We start from the raw sequence: 17,042 nt of genomic DNA on the forward strand, positions 1-17,042 counted from the left end.
GATTCCAATTAACTGTATTGATATTTTACCACCCATCAGAAATAATTAGACGTCACTTACCATTCTGTTCAGCTGGTCCCTGACTCTTTAAAATAACTGGATTGATGGCTGGTACGCAATTTTGCATCCATAGATAGAGAATTTACAGTGCAGAAGGAGGCCATTCGGCCCATCGAGTCTGCACCGGCTCCTGGAAAGAGCACCCTACCCAAGGTCCACACCACCACCCTATCCCCATAACCCAGTAACCCCACCCAACACTAAGGGCAATTTTGAACACTAAGGGCAATTTATCATGGCCAATCCACCTAACCTGCACATCTTTGGACTGTGGGAGGAAACCGGAGCACCCGGAGGAAACCCACGCACACACGGGGAGGATGTGCAGACTCCGCACAGACAGTGACCCAAGCCGGAATCGAACCTGGGACCCTGGAGCTGTGAAGCAATTGTGCTATCCACAAGGCTACCGTGCTGCCCTTCATATTTCTAACATATATTTTTAACATATTTCTAGTTAATTGCTCCGTTGGATTCAATAAAGGCACGGGATGCAGTTCATATCACACATTTGAAATATCGTTCAAGTAAATGTGTTTTCACTAGTTTACCTAAATCTTTCTGGTGTAGTTTTCTTTCTATTCAGGAACAAGGAAGATCATCCAATTGAGCTGTTGGATAAATTAACACAATACACGTACAATTTCTTCACATTATGATAGCTATTTCAGTGTTGTTCAGAGGTTTCAACCCCTATAATCGACGTTGCACTGTGTGATCATTGTTATGGAATTTTTATTGAAACCAATTTTTTCAAAACTTATGTTCACTTGAAACGAAAAAGCTATCCCAATGTTTTTAAAAAATAATTGCTTGACTAATGTACTTCAGGAAAGTTACGTCTCTTTTCTACAGGATCCGTCCCAGTGTATGTCAATATGCACACAGGAATTCTGAAGCTGTTCTTTCGGAGAAAATAAACCAATCTCTTCAGATTACCGGAACAATTGTTTTCGCCAGCCCAACATGTATCGCAGGAATTGACTGCAAGTTCCTTGTGTCGTTTCAGGGTCCCCCATCGCTCATCTACAACCAAAGGTTAACAGGCTGTCTCACAGCTCCCCGCACACACTTCCAATTTATATAGAGCATTTGTCACGCAAGTTTATTCAGCTTTCTCTGCTCTCATTACAGGTTTACAGCAACCCGACTAATTGTCATGTCTCCTTGCTTTCCAATATATTACTGCACTTTCAGCACGTTCAACGCACCTGGAATTCCCTCCAAAATGTCTTCTGTGTTGCCATCTTTATCCCACAGTCCAAAGATGTGCAGGTTCGGTGAATTGGTCATGTTAAATTTCCCCTTCGTTTCCAAAAGATCAGATCGGGTTACTGGAGTATGGGAATATGGTGGGGAGTGGGCTTGTGTTGGGTCTTCTTTACAATGTTCGGTGTAGGGTCGATGGGCCGAATGGCCTCTTACTGCACTGTAAATTCTATCATCCTATGCTTATGGCTATTTTCACCGAACTCCTTGGCCTTCACCATTCTATATGTGCGATGGCGTGCCTAATTGTGGGCTCATTTTCCTGTAAAATTTTGACATTATACCTAAACTATGAGGAAAAGTAATACATTAAACCATGGAAAACTTTAGCATTATTTCGTTTGTTCCAAAAGTGGCATTTATAAATCACGTTAAAATGATCCAACTTTCGAGAAGTCAGCTCAGTCGACAATTAAGCTTTCTTGTGAATTGGGTGATTCCTTGAAGGACCGGCACACCGCATAAAAGAGGGACGGGTGACTAAACGGCGTACAGGTTTTGCACAACTCTATCACTAAATAGTTCATTACTTAGTAATGAATAAAGCAATAATTTGACAATTTCATATCATAACATGTTTTAAGACAAATAATTAATGGAAAACCAATGGATAACTAAGTTATGGCGATGTAATAAAGTGCGTACATTTCAAGTGAAGTTCATGATAAAGGACAACGTAGATAATAAATCCTTCACACCAATCGGGTTACTGGAGTATGGGAATATGGTGGGGAGTGGGCTTGTGTTGGGTCTTCTTTACAATGTTCGGTGTAGGGTCGATGGGCCGAATGGCCCATAATATATCACCAATATATAAAATGAGCAATAATCCTTTATGATCCCAGCAAAATGTTATATGTCACTAATCCCGAGGAAGATGACCAATTACATCTTTGCGCCAGCATTCGACCAGAGTGTTCATAAGTGCATAAGACATAGGAGCAGAATTAAGCCATTCGGCCCATCGAGTCTGAACGGCCATTCTATCATTGCTGGTATGTTCCTCATCTGTTACCTATAATACTACATACCTAAAACTGGATTGCGAAATCAGCCACAGAATCTCGTCCATAGAACACATGATCTACGAGCAGGACTAGGCAATGTAACCTCCCGAGTATAAACAGCTTCAGTGTGGTCACGGGTGATCCCATCATGGCCTGAACTTCACTGTCCTGCCCGTTCTGCATCACCCTGAAATCCATTATCAATTAAATGCCTGCACTACTGCTCCTTAAATTTACTCACTCTCCTTGAATCCACCGCACTCTGGGGTAGCGAATTCCACAGATTCACAACCCTTTGGGAGAAGTAGTTTCTCATCAAACCTGCTAACTGCTATTCGAAGATTACGACCTGTCTTTTTCGAATGCCCCACAAGAGGAAGCATCGTTTCCACGTTTAATTCATCTATATCTTTCCCCGTCTTGAACACCTCGATTTGATCTCCGCCCATTCTTCTAAACTCCAGAGAACATAGGCTTATTCAGGGTAGTTGGTGCCTGGAACTCGCTGCCGGAGGAGGGGGTGGAAGCAGGGACGATAGTGACGTTTAAGGGGCATCTTGACAAATACATGAATAGGATGGGAACATAGGGATACAGACCCTGGAAGTGTCTAAGATTCTAGTTTAGACGGGCAGCATGGTCGGCGCAGGCTTGGAAGGCCGAAGACCCTGTTCCTGTGCTGTACTTTTCTTTGTTCTTTATTCAATATTTCCTCATGCGTCAAATCACTCATCTTCTGAATTTCCTCCAATACGACGATACCTTTATTCAAATAAGTGGACCAAAACTGTGCAAAACACTCCAGGTGTGGTATTATTAATGCCTTATACAGTTGCAACACTTCCTTACATTTATACTCAAATTACTTTTGCTACACATGTCAAAATTTAATTTGCTTTCTTTATTATCTGCTGATCCTGCATGTTTAGTGGCTGCTTTAGCACACTGCCGTAATTCGCTGGCTATTAAAGCAGACTAAGGCAGGCCAGCAGCACGGTTCAATTCCCGTCGCAGCCTCCCCGTCCAGGCGCCGGAATGTGGCGACTAGGGGCTTTTCACAGTAACTTTATTTGAAGCCTACTTGTGACAATAAGCGATTTTCATGCACGGGGACATCCCGATCTCTCTGCATCAGAGCACCCCGAAGTCTCTCTCCATTTAAATATTAAGTTGCCTTTCCATTTTTTGGAGCTGAATGCATGACCTCACGATTACCCACGTTAAACTCCACCTGTCGCATTTTGCGCCACTCTCCTAACCTATTTATATCTATTTGCAAAGGTCTTGTTTCCTCATCGCAACTAACTGTCCCACCTATTTTTGTGTCATCTGCGAGTTTGGCTATAGAACGTTCTATCCTTGTATCCAAGCCATTTATGTAGATTGTAAATAGCTGATAACCAAGGACTGAACTCTATGGCAGCCCACTACTTACATTTTGCCATCCAGAATAAAACCTATTCATTTGACTCTCTGTCTCCTGCCCATCAGCCAGTCTTCCATTGAAACCAGTCCGTTATCCCTAATCACATGTGGTGTCACCTTCTGAATTAACCTTCCGTGCGGCATCTTGTCAAATGCCCTTCGTAAGTCCAGATACACTCCATCTACAGGATCCCCGTTATACACTTTGCTTCTTACGTCTTCTCAGAACTCGAGTAATTTAATCAAACATGACTTACCATTCCTAAAACCACTCTGACTCTCATGGATAGCGCGCAATGGTTTTCCAAATGTCCTAACATTACGGCTTTGATAATTTATTCCAACAATTTTCCAACAACAGATGTCCAACTTACTGATATGTAATTTCGCACATTCTGCCTCCCCTCCTTTATGGATAAGGGCGTTAGGCTACCATTTCCCCAATCCATTAGAACCTTTTTCATGTTCATGCGATTTTGGAATATTATAACTAATGGATTCACTATATATGCTGCCACTTTCTGTAACACCCGAGGGTGCAGGCCATCAGACCCGGGGGACTTGCCTCCCCTCAATACCAAGAGTTTGTTGAGTACCGTTTCCTGTTGATGCTGATTGTCCCAAGTTCCACCCTTTCTATTGCCTCTGAATGTCCCGTTCCTCAAGGAATGCTACTAGTGTCTTCCACCGTGAAAACTGAGGCAATCGATTGATTTAGCGTCCTTGCCATTTCTGTGTTCCCCGCCATTACCTTATCGGTTTCATCGTCCAAGGAACCAACCTTCACGTTAGCGACCCTCTTCCCTTTTATGTATCTGTAGAATTTGTTGCTATCCTTTTTGATATTCTGCTCTTGCCGTTTCTTGTAATTCACGCCAGCTCTTTTTATTACTTTTTTAGCATACCTTTGTTTATGTTTGAACGTTTCCCAATTTTGCAGCCTTACACTTGCCTTTGCAATATCATATACCTTAGGTTTTGTCTTTATAATGTCCTTCACATCTTGTTTAGCCATGCATGTTTTTCTGACCCTTCTTACCATTTTTCTTCCGCACTGGGATATAATTTATCAGTGAGGAATTGAGTATGTCCTCAAACAACTGCCACTGTTCATCAGCAGTCCTACATTTTAGCCATCCTGCCCAGTCTACTCGGTCCAAATCTGTCCTCATGCCTAATCAATTTTCTTTGTTTAAGTTGAGAGCACGAATGTGGGACTCCGCTTTCTCGTCTCAAAATGAACCTTCAATTTTACCAGACCGTAGTCACTACTCCCCAGTGGATCCTTAAAAATACAATGCTGTCTTCGTACTGTTCTGATTCCTACCGATAGTTTGCATAGATTTCGTCATTTTTTTCGTCTCTGAAAAGTAAATAAAAATTGAGGTTCGTGAAACCATTGACCGCGGGGCTCTCTTCGATCTATATGTTTATATCTCCTCTAAATTTCTGCTTGAATTATTTCTTTTGATTTTCTTATATTCTCGCACAGCAAAACGGTTTTGACCACGTTTAGCAATTGGTCATTGGTTAATATGATTATGGCAAATCATTTGTCTGTTGACCTCAATATCTAACTGATCTTGTCATCCCCTCTAACAAATGTTTCGTTCTCTATCGCTACAGAACCGCCTTCCCTTGTTACACTTACATCAGAAAAAACGGTTGATGGGATTCCAATGTTCTTATACTATAGCATAAAACAGGCAGTAATGCACTGATATGACATTTACTGTGTTGTGTGATTTTATTTTCCAGCAAGCACCATTTAATACATTTCTGCATTGCAAATTTGATTGATGGTTGCGCTGTGCCCCTTTCCAAGTAACGCTAGCTTCCGTATTCGGAAGTATCATGAAAGGGTTAGATTTTACAGAGATGTTACAGGAAACACACAACCAAATTTTATGGCACTGATACATCTTGGCCATGAATGAATTTAACTCGGATCAATACAGCGTATGAACCTAGGGCACGGACCAGCAGGCAGGAAGGTGGTTTAAATTATGTCTACTTCAATGCCAGGAGCATCCAGAATAAGGTGGGTGAACTTGCGGCATGGGTTGGTACCTGGACTTCGATTTTGTGGCCATTTCGGAACCATTTAATACATTTCTGCATTGCAAATTTGATTGATGGTTGCGCTGTGCCCCTTTCCAAGTAACAGTTGTCAAGAGGAAGAAGGAGGCGTATGTAAAGATGAGACATGAAGGTTCAGTTAGGGTGCTCGAGTGTTACAAGTTAGCTAGGCGTGACCTAAAGAGAGAGCAAAGAAGAGCCAGGAGGGGACATGAGAAGTCTTTGGCAGGTAGCATCAAGGATAACCCTACAGCTTTCTATAGATATATCAGAAATAAACGAATGACTAGGGTAAGTGTAGGGCCAGTCAAGGACAGTAGTGGGAAGTTGTGCGTTGAGTCCGAGGATATAGGAGAAGTGCTAAATGAATATTTTTCGTCAGTATCCACACAGGAAAAAGACAATGTTGTCGACGAGAATACTGAGATGCAGGCTCCTGGACTAGAAGGGCTTGAGGTTCATAAGGAGGAGGTGTTAGCAATTCTAGAAAGTGTGAAAATAGAGAAGTCAACTGGGCCGGATGGGATTTATCCTAGGATTCTCTTGGAACCTAGGGAGGAGATTGCTGAGCCTTAGGCTTTGATCTTTAAGTCATCTTTGTCTACATGAACAGTGCCAGAAGACTGGAGGATAGCAAATGCTGTCCCCTTGTTCAAGAATGGGAGTAGAGTCAACCTCGGTAACTATAGACCAGCGAGCCTTACTTCTGTTGTGGGCAAAGTCTTGGAAAGGTGTATAAGAGATAGGATGTATAATCATCTGGAAAGGAATATTTTGATTAGAGACAGTCAACATGATTTTGTGAATGGCAGGTCGTGCCTCACAAACCTTATTGAGTTCTTTGAGAAGGTGGCCAAACAGGTGGATGAGGGTAAAGCAGTTGATGTGGTGTCTTTGGATTTCAGTAAAGCGTTTTATAAGGTTCCCCGTGGTAGGCTATTGCTGAAAATACGGAGGCATGGGATTCAGGGTGATTTAGCAGTTTGGATCAGAAATTGGCTAGCTGGAAGAAGACAAAGGGAAATTTTCAGACTGGAGTCCAGTTACTAGTGGTGTACCACAAGGATCTGTTTTGGGGCAACTGCTGTTTGTCATTTATATAAATGACCTGGAGGAGGACGTAGAACGATGAATGAGTAAATTTGCAGATCACACTAAATTCGGTGGAGTTGTGGACAGTTCGGAAGGATGTTACAAGTTACAGAGGGACACAGATGAGCTGGAGAGCTGGGCTGAGATGTGGCAAGTGGAGTTTAATGCAGAAAAGTGTGAGGTGATTCATTTTGGAAGGAATAGCAGGAAGACAGCGTACTGGGCTAATGGTAAGATTCTTGGTAGTGTGGATTAGCAGAGAGATCTCGGTGTCCATGTATATAGATACCTGAAAGTTGCCACCCAGGTTGAGAAGGTTGTTAAGAAGGCGTACGGTGTGTTAGATATTATTGGTAGAGGGATTGACTTTCGGAGCCATGAGGTCATGTTTCAGCTGTACAAAACTCTGGTGCGGCCGCATTTGGATTATTGCGTGCAATTCTGGTCGCCGCATTCTAGGAAGGACGTGGAAGCCTTGGAAAGGGTGCAGAGGGGATTTACCAGTATGTTGCCTGGTATGGAGGGAAGATCTTATGAAGGAAGGCTGAGGGACTTGAGGCTGTTTTCGTTAGAGAGAAGAAGGTTAAGAGGTGACTTAATTGAGGCATACAGGATGATCAGAGGATTAGATAGGATCGACAGTGAGAGCCTTTTTCCTGGATGGTGATGTCTAGCACGAGGGGACATAGCTTTAAATTGAGGGGAGATAGATGTAGGACAGATGTCAGAGGTATGTTCTTTAGTCAGAGAGTAGTAAGGGCGTGGAATGCCCTGCCTGCAGCAGTAGTAGACACGCGAACACTAAGGGTATTCAAATGGTCATTGGATAGACATATGGACGATAAAGGAGTTGTGTAAATGGGCTTTAGAGTGGTTTCACAGGTCGGCGCAACATCGATAGCCGAAGGGCGTGGACTGCGCTGTAATATTCTATGTACTATGTTCTAATGTGCAAAGTCCACACGGACAGTGACCCAAAGCCGGGATTGAACCTGGGACCTCGGCGCCGGGAGGCAGCAGTGCTAACCCACTGCGCCACCGTGCTGCCTCTTCCGAATATTTTCAAAGGTTCCTGTGAGCTATTCAATTCACGAGTCAATTGAAATTAACACCAATACTCCATTAATGTTCTGGTGCACGTGGTACTAAAACGTGCCCCTTTTTGTCTTGGTTCTGTCATTGCTTTCCTCTTTGTCTAGAATCGCAGCACAAGCAAACTCCACAAACATTATCTCCATCGTCCCATTTTAAATTCGGAAAAATTGTCACGCCGTGGAAGCAATGTGTAAATATATGAGAAATTCGCTCATTTAACATTATAGTATCAAAATGTCAGTTATGTTCATTTTTGAAAGAAATTGGGAAAAAGAACTTAGGATGAATTGCGAAGACGTTGCACAGGTTGCTTTGATACAGGGGCGAACATGACGTTTTGATTATTCACACGATGTGCAAGAGGATTCAGAAAGTGTCCACTACACTGTGAATGCTTGGAATATTCAAAGTAGATGGCATTTTTTGCAACAGTTGACGAAACACAAAATGCCAGACGGTCTAAGAAATGCTATGTCTCCTGAAGACTTCGACGGAGTTTAACATGGGATAATTGGATCAGGATAGGTCTGTGCATTTCATACTGCAATATTACGCGTAACATTATAAACCTTTCATCTGCTATGCCCCAGAATCTTTTATGAACACTGAGAGAAGGCTAACCACCTTCTGGCTCACCAACTGAGAAAGCTGACAGTCACAAGGGAGATATCTCAGGTAAAAGACAACAGAGACGGACTGTAGTGGAACTAAAAAAGATCAAGCAAAGATTTGAGACATTCTACTGCGGACAGCGCATCTCCGAGCCCCCCAATGGGGACGCGGGGTTGAAATAGTTATTTGACGGACTCGATGTACCTGTCATGGGGGGGGGGGGGGGGCGACACACAGGGGAAGCTGAGAGCATCAATAAGTCTGGGTGAGGACATGGTGAGTCTCAACTGCATGCAAATGGGGAAGGAGCCCGGGGGCAATGCGTTCCCGGTGGAATTCCATATAGAATTTGCACCTGCTCTTGACCCGCACGGACAAGAGATGGTAGCAGATTTGCTAGCAATGGGTATTTGATTCCTTCACGAATATAGGTCACCATATCGATCAGATTCAAAAAGAGAAAGAACCGATGAATACATCATGTAGACCCATTACGGTGCTTAAAGTAGATGCGAAAATATTCATAAAAGTCCTAGCCAGGAAACTGCAGAGTTGCATATAAGAAGTGGACACGGAGGGACAGGTGGGCTTTGTCAATGGTGGACAGATAACTCCAAACATGAGACGGCTGCCGAATGTGATACTGACTCCATCAAGGGGAGAACACAAGACGTCATCGTCTCCCTGGATGCAGAACAGACTTTCAACAGTGTCGAATGAAAGTACCTCACTGCGATGCTGGAGTAGGATGGGCGAGGGACACGGCTCACCTCATGAGTGAAACTCCTGAACAACGCCCACAACGCGAGCATTCGGAACAATAACACCAGATCTGAATGGTTCCAATCGCACAGAGGCATCAAGCAGCAATGCCCGCTATCCCCATTCCAGTTTGCCCTGACAATTGAACTCCTGGCGAACGCCCTGTAAGATGCGAGATGTTGGAAGGGTTTTCGAAGTGGAGAAAGAGAGCTGAGAGCCGCACTCTATGCACCTGATCTGCTTCTCTAAATTCAGACCCGCAGAACGGTTTGAAGGAATTCACGAAGAGGCTGCAGGTTTTCGGGGCTCTCTCGGGCTACAATTCCAACCTGTGCAAAAGCGATGTATTCACCGGAATCCGAAATGGGGGAGGGACAGAGCTGGAAGGTGTACCCCTTGAAGCAGCCCAAGACAGGTTCCGCTCCCTGACGGTCCAGATAGCCCACGACTGGACACGAATCCACAGGTGGAATCTGGCCAGTCTGGTGGAGGTAGTCAAAGAAGGACATTCAGAGATGGGATGCACTCCCGCTTTCCCTGGCAGGAAAGGTGCAGACGATCAAGTCGAACGGCCAAAGTTCCTATTCCTGTTGAGATCCATGCAGAACTTCACCCCCAAGGCATTTTACAAAGAATAGATAAAACGATTATAGCGTTTGTACAGGTGTGTGTGTGTGTGTGTGCAGATGGAGAAAATGAAGGTGGTGTCCTTTACGGGTGGTGAGAACCTGTGGTTGGTGCGGGCGTAGGCCTCAAAGGATATTTCCGTAAATCAAAGTCCTTGCGCCGTTGGTTACACGATCGGAGTGTTGAAATCACCACTTGCCTCGTTGAATGTTTGTTCAATGGGAGTGCAATCATAGCCAGGGCCTGGAAGGATAGCCCCATGAAGGAGCCATCCTCCATTTGCACCCATAAAGCTTCTGGCTCCTATACCACACTTTTACCCATTCCGCAGTTGCAGCCCAATGGTGATATTGCAGGTTTGGGCGGGCTCGGCCACTCGTGGTTCTCATTCTCTGCAGTACCTTTTGGGGATCTTAGTATGTCGTTCAAACCCCTCCCCCACACAAACGCCATGATCAGTTTCTCGAATGATTTGAAAAAGCCCTTGGGGATGGAGATGAGTATGGATCAGAAAAGGAGAGGAAACTGGGCAGTATCTTTATCATCTGCACTCAACCCGCCATGGACAATAGGAGTATGTCCTATCTCTGCAGGACCATTTTTACTTCCTCCACCAGTCTGGTCAGGTTCCATTTGTGGATCATGTCCATTCACGGGGGATTTGGATGCCCAGGAAGCGGAATTTCTGTCGGACCTGCAGAAACGGCAGCCCCTTCAGCTCTGCCTCTCCCCCTTGCGGGTTCACTTGGAGGAGTTCACTTTTGCTCAGATTGTGTTTGTAGCTCGAGAAGGCTCCAAACTCTTTCAGGGGCGCTACGATCCACCCCCATGCTGCTTTCTGGGACCGAGGTGCAAATGAGCTGGTCATCCACGTAGAACGAGCCTCTACCCTCTCTGACTCCTCTCCAGATCCCGTTCTAGTTCTTTCCGCCCTGAGCGCAATCACTAGTTGTTTAATCCCTCGGGCGAACCACAGCAGGGAAAGCAGGCATTCCTGCCTTGTGCCTCTGTGCAGCTGGAAGTATTTAGCGCTGGTGCCATTTGTCTGTACGTTCGCCATGGTAGTTCTGTGCACGAGTTTCACCTAGGCGGTGAACCCTGCTCCAAGGCCGAACCGCTCTAGTACCTCTAGAGGTACTTAGATTCGACTCTGTAAAAGGTCATTTCTCCGTCCAGAGAGATGATCACCTCCGGTGTTCTCTTCCGGATTGTGTAATTCTTATGTTCAAAGGCGCCTGGTATTCGATGTTAGATGTTTACCCTTGACTAAGGCGGTTTGGTCTTCTTCTACTACCTCTGGTACGCAGTCCCCCTGACTCATGGCTAAGAACTTGGCCAGTATTTTCGCGTCCACATTTCGCAGCGAAATGGGTCTGAAGGATCCACATTCTGTTGGCTCTTTGTCTTTCATCGGTGTCAGATAAATTGTTGTACCCGCGAACGCTGGGTGTCCCTCGCTATCGAGTCTGTGAACACCTCCTGCAAGTGCGGGGCCAGTGACATCGTCAATATTTTGTAGAGGTCTGCTGGGAACCCGTCTGGCCCCGATTCTTCCCCCAGCTGCATGGAGTTAATACTCTCCATGTCTTCTCCCCTTCTGGGCTTGCAGCCTCGTTTTCTATCTTCCCCCACAACTGGCATGTGCAGTACATCGATGAACTGTTTCAATAACAAGTCCCCTGCTGGAGGCTCGGAGGTGCACAGCCCCTGGTTCAAGGTCTCGCATGCCTTGTTAACCTTTTCTTGCTCCACTACTAGCTTTCCTTTTTGTCTGCACTCTGAGATATTTCCCTCGTGGCTACCTGCTTTCTCAGCTGGTGAGCCAGCAAGTAGCTGGCTTTGTCTCCGTGTTGTTACAGGGTCCCCTTGCCTGGCGGAGTTAGTGCTCTGCTAGAATCGTGGAGAGAAGTTCAACGTCTACCTCTGCTTTTTCCTCTCCGCAGTAGCTTCATGGTCGGGGCTTTGTACTGTTGCTGTCCTGCATACAGTATGGAGTCGACTAGCTGTTGCCTCACCAGCTTCCCTTTCCTATCTTTACGTGTCTTGCAATGACCGCCCTGATCACAGCCTTCAGCTTCTCCCAGAACATGGAGGATGAGACCTCCATCTTCTGGTCGTTAAGAGTACACTTATTTATGGTCTGTGATATTTTATCGCGGAAAGCCTTCTTGGCCATGAGGACACTGTCCAATCTCAAAGGTGGGCGTTCAGCACAGCCCGTCTCCAACCTCACATCCATATAATATGGAGCATGGTCGGAGAATACAGTGGCGGAATATTCTGCTCTAACTAGTCTTCGAAGCACCGATTTCCCCACTACAAAGAAGTTGATGTGTGCATATACATTGTGCACGTGGGAGAAGAAGGAGCACTCCCTATCCCCTGGGTGGGTGGACCGCCATAGGTCCACTGCCCTATCTGCTCCATGAATAAACTGGGGTATTTCGGCAGGCAAGTTGGAGGGCATCCCCGTTCCAGGGTTCGATCTACCTGTTCATGGATCATGTATACAGTTACAGTGTACCCCCACGATAGATCGGCGCGTGTCGACGTCACGGATTTACACCATGGTCCTCATAGTAAATTACGTATCATTCCAGTTCGGAGTGTACATGTTCACCAGGACTACCGGTGACTTGTCCAGTACACCGCTGACCATGACATTTTCCATAGCCGCGCTTGTCGCAGTAAACATCTTCCTCTTATTTAGAAGCATGGCAACCCCCTGGCCCTCGTAGGAAAATGGTAGGTCTGTCCCACCCAACCGTATCTTACCTGCAGTCCATCCTTCTCTCTCCAATGCCTCTCCTGGATGAAAACTATGTCGGCTTTCATGCTTTTTAGGTGGGCAAACAATCTGGATCTTTCAATGTGCCGTTATGTTCCCTGACATTCCAGCTGAATATCCTCATAGGGTATGTGTGTCCCTCCCCTCCTCTTGCGGGAGGAACCACACTTACCTGGTGGATGTGCCCCTGCACTCCGGGGCTTCTCTTTGTTAAGGGGCCGCCGAAAATGGCTTTCTCACCGTTCTCCCCATGAGGCCCGGCCTCTGCGTTCCAGTGCTTCGATTGTACCAGGGGCCACCCAACATGGCTCACCCACATACCAACTCTGTGTCCGGCATGCGGGTGAGCCCCTGCACTCTGGGGTTTCCCTTTGTTCACGACGCTCCAAAGTGGTTGCTTGCGTTGCCTTTGTATTTCAAGTTGCCACGTGTGGCCTGTTGTAGCCAGCCTAATGCACTTACTGTCTCTATTCCAATGTTTCCCCATGGTACTTTCTCACCGCTGCCTGCCTACCCCCTGTTGTTATCGCTCTCTTGTCCCCATCAGCCTGCTTTTCCCCCTAGACGTTCCCCCTTACTGATGCGCATACAACCTTTATCCACGAGCTCTCCCCCTGTGACACATGCGCCACTGCCCTTATTTCGCTCAGGCTTCCTGATTCTAGCTTTCTTGCTAGTGTGGTGGCTACCCTATCGGGGTCGTTCATGTATCCGCACGGCGTCCGCTATCTATTCTCCAGAGCTGCCATTTTCCTGAGAACGAGGCAATGCAGACCCGTGCCTGCGCAAAAGTGTCCTTCGAGACTATTAATTAAATTAATGAATAAAGTCTCATTGAGCTATCTTTTCACCGCTCTCCCTGCTGCCGTTTATCCAGCCTGTTCTTCAGGACAATTTTTGCCACGTTGGCAGTGAACATGAAGAAATGCTCCCTGCTTGGAAATGTGACCAAGAGTTTCGTTGGGCACCGCGTCTCACATGTTACGCCTCTGTTGAACTTGTTGAACTCTTCCGGATGGTTGGCCCGGGCAGCCCCAATGTCCAGATTGATCCCGATCCGGTGATCTTCCCAGTTACTGTTTGTTGTTTTGCCCAGAAGATTCTTTACTGATATCGATACCGTTGCATTTTAGCGGCCCTCGGATGTTACAGCTTTGGCGACCGGTGGGCTCTGCCTATTTCTGGTGGTTGGGGAAGCTATCCCTTCCCACCACATTTCCCAGCATTTGGACCACATAGTCTGCTTCGACCCCCTCCAGCAGACCCACTATCTGAAAATTGTCGTGCCTTGGTCATTTTCCTGATCTTCAATCTTTCCTCTCAGACTCCCCTGCGTCGCGGCCAACCTTGCTATTTCCATCTCCAGGGCGGAGATGCGGTCGCTCTCGTTTTTTGAGTAGTTTTTCGAGGATCTTTATGGTGCTCTTCTAAACTTTCAATCGCCTCTCCAACTTGTCAAGGGCTACCTGCATTGCCATCGGAGGTCCGCGACCACCGCCGTGACCGCTGCCCGAATATCGTTTTTTGTGTCCTCTCTATGTTTTCTCAGTTCTACTGAGAGAAATAACTTCATGCTACCCTCGAGTGATGTAGTGGGATTCTTCTTGGACGACAGGTCCAGCCTTCTCGCGCTGCCGTGGCCCGAGTTTCGGTGCCTCACGCGTCTGCCAGCTCAGCCACTTGCTTCTCCACGCTGTTCCCGGTTCTCTACTGTTTCAGCCTCTGCAGTTGATGTTCCTCGGTACCTCCGTTCACAATTATGTTTGTTGAAGTGCGGTTATACATTTTTCCCTGCATTAGCGGGTTATTTTGAGTAAAAGAGCCAAAATTTGGGTTCGGAGGAGGAGAACCATCTGATGTGCGACGACACAACACGTCCTCGTCACCGGAAGTTCGTATTTTCTATTCCTGCGGCATGACAATGAGACTTTCCAGTAACGCCCGGGCACCCGAGCGTGGGATGCGCTGACAGGAGGAACAATGATTAGCAGCGACCGGAGAATTACGGCCATTATCGAATTCTCTTCTGCTACATTTATCCTCTTATGTTTATTTCAGTTTTAGGTCACTCCCTTTCAATTACCATTGTCATAATTAATTTACCTGGCATAAATTCATGCAGATCCACGTGTCTGGACGTCACTTTGTCAAACATTGGGAAAGAATCATCGAGACTAGTTCCATCCGGGGGGGGGGGGGGGGTGTCGGACCGGAGGAGGGGTGCTGTCAGATGGAAGGATCGGTCGAAAGTGGCGGGATTGAAATGGTCTGGTGGGACTGGTGGGAGGGGGGTGGGGAAGCGGGATTGGATTAGGAGAGTAAGGGATTATTTTCGGGGAGGTGATCCATCCTGCTTGGACTATGGGTGGAAGGGCGGATCCATTGAGGCGGCCTGTCTGTGCGATCTGTTCCCTGCAAGTCTGGGTCCGGTTGTTTAACTAATTACTCTGGAGTTTAAAGTGATTTTATTTCTTCTAACTCTTTCAGTGTCGCCAACTGCGTAAATATGGCAGAACTATTCCAAGTTAGCTATTTAAATGGCTTGAGTAGGATGTATCCCAGCCCAACGTAATTGTACAGAGAAGCCTATCGTTTTTGGAAAATTGCCGAGTAAACCCTTGCACGGGAACTTCCTGTAGGGATTCCCCAGCACATCGTAGGGGTACCTCCGAAATGCAACACTGAGGAACCAACAAGTTATGAGCCAGGTTTTTGCAAGTGGAGTTAGGTATAGTTCTTCGGACAAAATGAATTCAACGTTACAGGGAAAGTGCAAAAATATTACTGAGTTGGATGATGAGCCGCGCTCGTAATGAATGTTAAACTTTCTCTAAAGACCGAATGGTCTACTCCTGCTCCTTGTTCCCATGTTTCTGTGTTTCTAATTTTATTCTTGTTGATACACCGAACTTTGTGAGATACTAATAAGCCAGCAGACAATTCTTTAACAATGTATATTGCAATTCTACTCTCACCAAATTCCTATCGCCAGGTATTTTAAGTGCATCAGCCACTTCTGAAGCTGCCAATTTCAGAGTTAATTCCGGACTATTTCTGGAGTCAAATTTTAATCCCAAGTGTTCAGAATGCATTGTGGCCATGGAACTGCAGAGCATGTAACTGTTCTATGAATGTGTTTTAATATCTACATTCAGAACAATTATGTATTCAGAACAAATACATTTCCGTGTTTTGTGTTCATGATTTCCTTGCGATTCGTGTGTAGGATTAATTGGATTACTTTTCCATTATGGAAAGTCGCATTTGTCAGAAGCCTCGTCCACATGCAGTTCCATAAAGAAATTACTGACTGAAAAATCAAGAGCAGCAGATTCAGAAAGGATAATCCAACATAATATCGTTTGTTATATTGCAAAGTTAAAGTTGGCACCACCTGTCCCTTGTTTTGAGAGAAAGCTGCGTGTCATACGTACACCAAACCCTTGTTCATTCAAGGAATACTGAGATGTGCAAAATTATTCCTTTGTGAGCACTTCCAAATTTTGTTGGGAAGAGTCGAGCCACGTGCTCCCCCCAAATAAAATCGGGCGATGAATGTTGGTGGATACTTTCCGGTGAGAATTAACCAACTGCTGTTTTTTTCTTGGCGACAATGCCTTATGAATATTTGTCATGATAAAAGCACGTTTAAACTATTCCGTGACAGCCCCATTGACACACATGTTTTTTTCTATTTCCTTAATTCCTTTATTGTAGTTATACTTTTTAACTTGAACCAAAAATGCGGTTCACCTGCTTCTGTTTCTTCCTTCTGTTCTTCTATAACCGGAACATAAAGATTAATTGACCGAATACATTGCATGATCGATATTATACGTGTTACCTTCATCTTCTGATGCATTGTGTCATGTTGTTATGATTTCCGGCCAAGTTCGATAAAGGTTTGTGACAACTCGTCAAAAATATTGTTTGCACTCTGTGCTGTCCATTGCAGGAGGGAAAATCACTGAGTGCAACTTGACGGAGCTAACTAAATTAAGGGATTTTGTGCAGCGAGGGAGGAATTTGTCCTGGCTGGTGCTTCATTGAACATGGAGTACCGGGGAATCAGAAGAACTTGTTCCTGAACTTTTCTTTCTAAACTTGGCTGTTCAAAAACTACAAAACTCAAGAAGCTGATTCAATAATTGTCTTCCTTCTTCCTGGGGACACAGATCAGAATAGTTGATCACGATAACAGAATGTTCTGTACGATATGCGTCTGC

The 17,042-nt window shown here is 45.5% G+C and overlaps 1 long non-coding RNA gene across 1 annotated transcript; it reads right to left on the reverse strand.

The window, feature by feature from the left end:
• Positions 1-621: 621 nt before the first annotated feature.
• On the reverse strand, positions 622-16,596 carry LOC140389390 (uncharacterized). The gene is made up of 3 exons (XR_011934369.1): positions 16,570-16,596; positions 5,089-5,124; positions 622-638 (listed from the first exon to the last, which is right to left on the reverse strand). It is a non-coding gene; the product is annotated as an uncharacterized lncRNA (long non-coding RNA).
• Positions 16,597-17,042: the final 446 nt, after the last annotated feature.

This window comes from Scyliorhinus torazame, chromosome 14, assembly GCF_047496885.1.
Source record: "Scyliorhinus torazame isolate Kashiwa2021f chromosome 14, sScyTor2.1, whole genome shotgun sequence".
In the NCBI taxonomy this organism is placed as follows: domain Eukaryota; kingdom Metazoa; phylum Chordata; class Chondrichthyes; order Carcharhiniformes; family Scyliorhinidae; genus Scyliorhinus; species Scyliorhinus torazame.